Source organism: Branchiostoma lanceolatum, chromosome 8 (assembly GCF_035083965.1).
Source record: "Branchiostoma lanceolatum isolate klBraLanc5 chromosome 8, klBraLanc5.hap2, whole genome shotgun sequence".
In the NCBI taxonomy this organism is placed as follows: Eukaryota; Metazoa; Chordata; class Leptocardii; order Amphioxiformes; family Branchiostomatidae; genus Branchiostoma; species Branchiostoma lanceolatum.
This window is the reverse complement of record NC_089729.1, coordinates 12333363-12341020: the sequence shown is the minus strand read 5'-3', so window position 1 is coordinate 12341020 and position 7658 is coordinate 12333363.

Sequence of the window (7658 nt, the reverse complement as noted above, 5' to 3'; positions counted from 1 at the left end):
TCGGCATCCTAGCGATTGTCGGACTTACACGTCTTTTAGACCTGAGTACTACGGTCGCCAATCTAGACCGCAATCTCTGCCGCAAAGTGAAAAAAAATACCTTCGATCTATACCTTCGGCATACATTTAGCAATCGAGGTATACCTTTGGCATACATTTAGCAATCGAGGCCGCAATCGAGGCCGCAATCGAGGCCGCAAATTAGAAAAGTACCTTCGATCGATCCCACCTGATAAACAAAGCATTTGAGATGAAAGCTTGTTCATGTCTGACAGGATAAGACAGGAAAATATCGGCATCCTAGCGATTGTCGGACTTACACGCCTTTTAGACCTCAGTGCTACCACTGCACGAAATGGCCTCGTATCCCGGCGTATACGTACAGGGATTCCTCCGGAAATATTCCATATCCCGGTGCGGATTTAGCGTATCCGTAAGTTATAACGGATACGCTAAATCCGCACCGGGATATGGAATATTTCCGGAGGAATCCCTGTACGTATACGCCGGGATACGAGGCCATTTCGTGCAGTGTACGGTTGCCAATCTAGACCGCAATCTATGACGCAAAGTACAAAAAAAAGTACCTTCGATCTATACCTTCGGCATACATTTAGCAATCGAGGCCGCAATCGAGGCCGCAAATTAGAAAAGAACCTTCGATCGATCCAACCTGATATACAAAGCATTTGAGATGAAAGCTTGTTCATGTCTGACAGGATAAGACAGGAAAGTTTCGGCATCCTAGCGATTGTCGGACTTACACGCCTTTTAGACCTGAGTACTACGGTATCCTATCTAGACCGCAATCTATGCCGCAAAGTAAAAAAAAAAGTACCTTCGATCTATACCTTCGGCATACATTTAGCAATCGAGGCCGCAATTGAGGTCGCAAATTAGAGAAGTACCTTCGATCGATCCCATCTGATATACAAAGCATTTGAGACCTGAGTACTGCGGTCGCCAATCTAGACCGCAATCTATGCCGTAAAGTAAAAAAAAATACCTTCGATCTATACCCTCGGCATACATTTAGCAATCGAGGCCGCAATCGAGGCCGCAAATTAAAGAAGTACCTTCGATCGATCCCACCTGATATACAAAGCATTTGAGATGAAAGCTTGTTCATGTCTGACAGGATAAGACAGGAAAGTTTCGGCATCCTAGCGATTATCGGACTTACGCGCCTTTTAGACCTGAGTACTACGGTCGCCAATATAGACCGCAATCTATGCCGCAAAGTAAAAAAAGTACCTTTGATGATAGTTTAATCTATACCGCCGGCATACATTTAGCAATCGAGGCCGCAATCGAGGCCGCAAATTCGAAAAGTACCTTCGATCGATCCCACCTGATATACAAAGCATTTGAGATGAAAGCTTGTTCATGTCTGACAGGATAAGACAGGGAAGTTTCGGCATCCTAGCGATTGTCGGACTTACGAGCCTTTTAGACCTGAGTACTACGGTTGCGAATCTAGACCGCAATCTATGCCGCAAAGTAAAAAAAAAAGTACCTTCGATCTAAGCCTTCGGCATACATTTAGCAATCAAGGCCGCAATTGAGGCCGTAAATTAGAAAAGTACCTTCGATCGATCCCACCTGATATACAAAGCATTTGAGACCTGAGTACTGCGGTCGCCAATCTGGACCGCAATGTATGTCGTAAAGTGAAAAAAAAGTACCTTCGATCTATACCTTCGGCATACATTTAGCAATCGAGGCCGCAATTGAGGTCGCAAATTAGAGAAGTACCTTCGATCGATCCCATCTGATATACAAAGCATTTTAGACCTGAGTACTGCGGTCGCCAATCTAGACCGCAATCTATGCCGTAAAGTAAAAAAAAATACCTTCGATCTATACCCTCGGCATACATTTAGCAATCGAGGCCGCAATCGAGGCCGCAAAGTAAAAAAAAGGACCTTCGATCGATCCCACCTGATATACAAAGCATTTGAGATGAAAGCTTGTTCATGTCTGACAGGATAAGACAGGAAAGTTTCGGCATCCTAGCGATTGTCGGACTTACACGCCTTTTAGACCTGAGTACTACGGTCGCCAATCTAGACCGCAATCTATGCCGCAAAGTAAAAAAAAAGTACCTTCGATCTATACCTTCGGCATACATTTAGCAATCGAGGCCGCAATCGAGGCCGCAAATTAGAAAAGTACCTTCGATCGATCCCACCTGATATACAAAGCATTTGAGATGAAAGCCTGTCTGACAGGATAAGACAGGAAAGTTTCGGCATCCTAGCGATTGTCGGACTTACACGCCTTTTAGACTTGAGTACTACGGTCGTCAATCTAGACCGCAATCTATGCCGCAAAGTAAAACAAAAAGTACCTTCGATCTATAGCTTCGGCATACATTTAGCAATCGAGGCCGCAATCGAGGCCGCAAATTAGAAAAGTAACTTCGATCGATCCCACCTGATAGACAAAGTATTTGAGATGAAAGCCTGTCTGACAGGATAAGACAGGAAAATTTCGGCATCCTAGCGATTGTCGGACTTACACGCCTTTTAGACTTGAGTACTACGGTCGTCAATCTAGACCGCAATCTATGCCGCAAAGTAAAACAAAAAGTACCTTCGATCTATAGCTTCGGCATACATTTAGCAATCGAGGCCGCAATCGAGGCCGCAAATTAGAAAAGTACCTTAGATCGATTTCACCTGATATACAAAGTATTTGAGATGAAAGCTTGTTCATGTCTGATAGGATAAGACAGGAAAGTTTCGGCATCCTAGCGATTGTCGGACTTACACGCCTTTTAGACCTGAGTACTACGGTCGCAAATCTACACCGCAATCTATGCCGTAAAGTAAAAAAAAAAGTACCTTCGATCTATAGCTTCGGCATACATTTAGCAATCGAGGCCGCAATCGAGGCCGCAAATTAGAAAAGTACCTTCGATCGATCCAACCTGATATACAAAGCATTTGAGATGAAAGCTTGTTCATGTATGACAGGATAAGACAGCAAAGTTTCGGCATCCTAGCGATTATCGGACTTACGCGCCTTTTAGACCTGAGTACTACGGTCGCCAATCTAGACCGCAATCTATGCCGCAAAGTAAAAAAAAAGTACCTTCGATCTATACCTTCGGCATACATTTAGCAATCGAGGCCGCAATCGAGGCCGCAAATTAGAAAAGTACCTTCGATCGATCCCACCTGATATACAAAGCATTTGAGATGAAAGCCTGTCCGACAGGATAAGACAGGAAAGTTTCGGCATCCTAGCGATTGTCGGACTTACACGCCTTTTAGACTTGAGTACTACGGTCGTCAATCTAGACCGCAATCTATGCCGCAAAGTAAAACAAAAAGTACCTTCGATCTATAACTTCGGCATACATTTAGCAATCGAGGCCGCAATCGAGGCCGCAAATTAGAAAAGTACCTTAGATCGATTTCACCTGATATACAAAGTATTTGAGATGAAAGCTTGTTCATGTCTGATAGGATAAGACAGGAAAGTTTCGGCATCCTAGCGATTGTCGGACTTACATGCCTTTTAGACCTGAGTACTACGGTCGCAAATCTACACCGCAATCTATGCCGTAAAGTAAAAAAAAAAGTACCTTCGATCTATAGCTTCGGCATACATTTAGCAATCGAGGCCGCAATCGAGGCCGCAAATTAGAAAAGTACCTTCGATCGATCCAACCTGATATACAAAGCATTTGAGATGAAAGCTTGTTCATGTCTGACAGGATAAGACAGCAAAGTTTCGGCATCCTAGCGATTATCGGACTTACGCGCCTTTTAGACCTGAGTACTACGGTCGCCAATCTAGACCGCAATCTATGCCGCAAAGTAAAAAAAAAAGTACCTTCGATCTATACCTTCGGCATACATTTAGCAATCGAGGCCGCAATCGAGGCCGCAAATTAGAAAAGTACCTTCGATCGATCCCACCTGATATACAAAGCATTTGAGATGAAAGCTTGTTCATGTCTGACAGGATAAGACAGCAAAGTTTCGGCATCCTAGCGATTATCGGACTTACGCGCCTTTTAGACCTGAGTACTACGGTCGCCAATCTAGACCGCAATCTATGCCGCAAAGTAAAAAAAAAGTACCTTCGATCTATACCTTCGGCATACATTTAGCAATCGAGGCCGCAATCGAGGCCGCAAATTAGAAAAGTACCTTCGATCGATCCCACCTGATATACAAAGCATTTGAGATGAAAGCCTGTCCGACAGGATAAGACAGGAAAGTTTCGGCATCCTAGCGATTGTCGGACTTACACGCCTTTTAGACTTGAGTACTACGGTCGTCAATCTAGACCGCAATCTATGCCGCAAAGTAAAAAAAAAGTACCTTCGATCTATAGCTTCGGCATACATTTAGCAATCGAGGCCGCAATCGAGGCCGCAAATTAGAAAAGTAACTTCGATCGATCCCACCTGATAGACAAAGTATTTGAGATGAAAGCCTGTCTGACAGGATAAGACAGGAAAATTTCGGCATCCTAGCGATTGTCGGACTTACACGCCTTTTAGACTTGAGTACTACGGTCGTCAATCTAGACCGCAATCTATGCCGCAAAGTAAAACAAAAAGTACCTTCGATCTATAGCTTCGGCATACATTTAGCAATCGAGGCCGCAATCGAGGCCGCAAATTAGAAAAGTACCTTAGATCGATTTCACCTGATATACAAAGTATTTGAGATGAAAGCTTGTTCATGTCTGATAGGATAAGACAGGAAAGTTTCGGCATCCTAGCGATTGTCGGACTTACACGCCTTTTAGACCTGAGTACTACGGTCGCAAATCTACACCGCAATCTATGCCGCAAAGTAAAAAAAAAAGTACCTTCGATCTATAGCTTGGGCATACATTTAGCAATCGAGGCCGCAATCGAGGCCGCAATCGAGGCCGCAAATTAGAGAAGTACCTTCGATCGATCCCACCTGATATACAAAGCATTTGAGATGAAAGCTTGTTCATGTCTGACAGGATAAGACAGGAAAGTTTCGGCATCCTAGCGATTGTCGGACTTACATGCCTTTTAGATCTGAGTACTACGGTCGCAAATCTACACCGCAATCTATGCCGCAAAGTAAAAAAAAAGTACCTTCGATCTATAGCTTCGGCATACATTTAGCAATCGAGGCCGCAATCGAGGCCACAAAGTGAAAAAAAGTACCTTCGATCTATACCTTCGGCATTCATTTAGCAATCGAGGCCGCAATCGAGGCCGCAAAGTAAGAAAAAGTACCTTCGATCGATCCCACCTGATATACAAAGCATTTGAGATGGAAGCTTGTTCATGTCTGACAGGATAAGACAGGAAAGTTTCGGCATCCTAGCGATTGTCGGACTTACACGCCTTTTAGACCTGAGTACTACGGTCGCCAATCTAGACCGCAATCTATGCCGCAAAGTAAAAAAAAAAGTACCTTCGATCTATACCTTCGGCATACATTTAGCAATCGAGGCCGCAATCGAGGCCGCAAATTAGAAAAGTACCTTCGATCGATCCCACCTGATATACAAAGCATTTGAGATGAAAGGTTGTTCATGTCTGACAGGATAAGACAGGAAAGTTTCGGCATCCTAGCGATTGTCGGAGTTACATGCCTTTAAGATCTGAGTACTACGGTCGCCAATCTAGACCGCAATCTATGCCGCAAAGTAAAAAAAAAGTACCTTCGATCTATAGCTTCGGCATACATTTAGCAATCGAGGCCGCAATCGAGGCCACAAAGTGAAAAAAAGTACCTTCGATCTATACCTTCGGCATTCATTTAGCAATCGAGGCCGCAATCGAGGCCGCAAAGTAAGAAAAAGTACCTTCGATCGATCCCACCTGATATACAAAGCATTTGAGATGGAAGTTTGTTCATGTCTGACAGGATAAGACAGGAAAGTTTCGGCATCCTAGCGATTGTCGGACTTACACGCCTTTTAGCCCTGAGTACTACGGTCACCAATCTAGACCGCAATCTATGCCGCAAAGTAAAAAAAAAGTACCTTCGATCTATACCTTCGGCATACATTTAGCAATCGAGGCCGCAATCGAGGCCGCAATCGAGGCCGCAAATTAGAAAAGTAACTTCGATCGATCCCACCTGATATACAAAGCATTTGAGATGAAAGGTTGTTCATGTTTGACAGGATACGACAGGAAAGTTTCGGCATCCTAGCGATTGTCGGACTTACATGCCTTTTAGATCTGAGTACTACGGTCGCCAATCTAGACCGCAATCTATGCCGCAAAGTACAAAAAAAAGTACCTTCGATCTATACCTTCGGCATACATTTAGCAATCGAGGCCGCAATCGAGGCCGCAAAGTAAGAAAAAGTACCTTCGATCGATCCCACCTGATATACAAAGCATTTGAGATGGAAGCTTGTTCATGTCTGACAGGATAAGACAGGAAAGTTTCGGCATCCTAGCGATTGTCGGACTTACACGCCTTTTAGCCCTGAGTACTACGGTCGCCAATCTAGACCGCAATCTATGCCGCAAAGTAAAAAAAAGTACCTTCGATCTATACCTTCGGCATACATTTAGCAATCGAGGCCGCAATCGAGGCCGCAATAGAGGCCACAAATTAGAAAAGTACCTTAGATCGATCCCACCTGATATACAAAGCATTTGAGATGAAAGCTTGTTCATGTCTGACAGGATAAGACAGCAAAGTTTCGGCATCCTAGCGATTGTCGGACTTACACGCCTTTTAGACCTGAGTACTACGGTCGCCAATCTAGACCGCAATCTATGCCGCAAAGTAAAAAAAAAGTACCTTCGATCTATACCTTCGGCATACATTTAGCAATCGAGGCCGCAATCGAGGCCGCAAATTAGAAAAGTACCTTCGATCGATCCCACCTGATATATAAAGCATTTGAGATGAAAGCTTGTTCATGTCTGACAGGATAAGACAGGAAAGTTTCGGCATCCTAGCGATTGTCGGAGTTACATGCCTTTTAGATCTGATTACTACGGTCGCAAATCTACACCGCAATCTATGCCGCAAAGTAAAAAAAAAAGTACCTTCGATCTATAGCTTCGGCATACATTTAGCAATCGAGGCCGCAATCGAGGCCACAAAGTGAAAAAAAGTACCTTCGATCTATACCTTCGGCATTCATTTAGCAATCGAGGCCGCAATCGAGGCCGCAAAGTAAGAAAAAGTACCTTCGATCGATCCCACCTGATATACAAAGCATTTGAGATGGAAGCTTGTTCATGTCTGACAGGATAAGACAGGAAAGTTTCGGCATTCTAGCGATTGTCGGACGTACACGCCTTTTAGACCTGAGTACTACGGTCGCCAATCTAGACCGCAATCTATGCCGCAAAGTAAAAAAAAAGGACCTTCGATCTATACCTTCGGCATACATTTAGCAATCGAGGCCGCAATCGAGGCCGCAATCGAGGCCGCAAATTAGAAAAGTACCTTCGATCGATCCCACCTGATATACAAAGCATTTGAGATGAAAGCTTGTTCATGTCTGACAGGATAAGACAGGAAAGTTTCGGCATCCTAGCGATTGTCGGACTTACACGCCTTTTAGACCTGAGTACTACGGTCGCCAATCTAGACCGCAATCTATGCCGCAAAGTACAAAAAAAAGTACCTTCGATCTATACCTTCGGCATACATTTAGCAATCGAGGCCGCAATCGAG